A 581-nucleotide genomic window follows, 5' to 3' on the forward strand; every position below is an offset into this window, starting at 1 on the left:
CTTCTCATCCAGCAAGCACATCACCTTCAGCCATTCCACCGGACTCCACTGGACCGACCACAGCTGCGTCCACTTCAGCTTCAGAAGAACCACGACCCACCACCACCCGCTTCAGATTCCCCACAGAAGCTGGAGTAAGATCACCACCGAGCAGCTCACCACCTCTCTCAGCCAGAACCCACCCGCCAGCGCAACGGACCCCAACGAAGCAGCCCGGAACTTCATGCAGTGGCTGACTGCCTGCGCCGACGACCTCGCACCACTGAAGAACCCTCCCAGCAGACCCACAAGCAAGAAGGCATCCTGGTTCACCGACGAACTCAAGGACTCAAAGAAGACCTGCCGCACCCTCGAGAAAGCCTGGCTCCTCGACCGGACCACCGACAACATGACCGCCCTCAAACACGCCACCCGCAAGCACCACCAGCTCATCCGCACCACCAAAAAGAAATCCCTGAAGGAACGCCTGGACAACAATACCCACGACAGCAAGGAACTCTTCAGCATCGTCAAGGAGTTCTCCAACCCCAGCACTGGCACCAACGACATCACTCCGTCACAAGACCTCTGCGACTCCCTCG

Source organism: Lissotriton helveticus, chromosome 1_1 (assembly GCF_964261635.1).
Source record: "Lissotriton helveticus chromosome 1_1, aLisHel1.1, whole genome shotgun sequence".
Classification (NCBI taxonomy): Eukaryota; Metazoa; Chordata; class Amphibia; order Caudata; family Salamandridae; genus Lissotriton; species Lissotriton helveticus.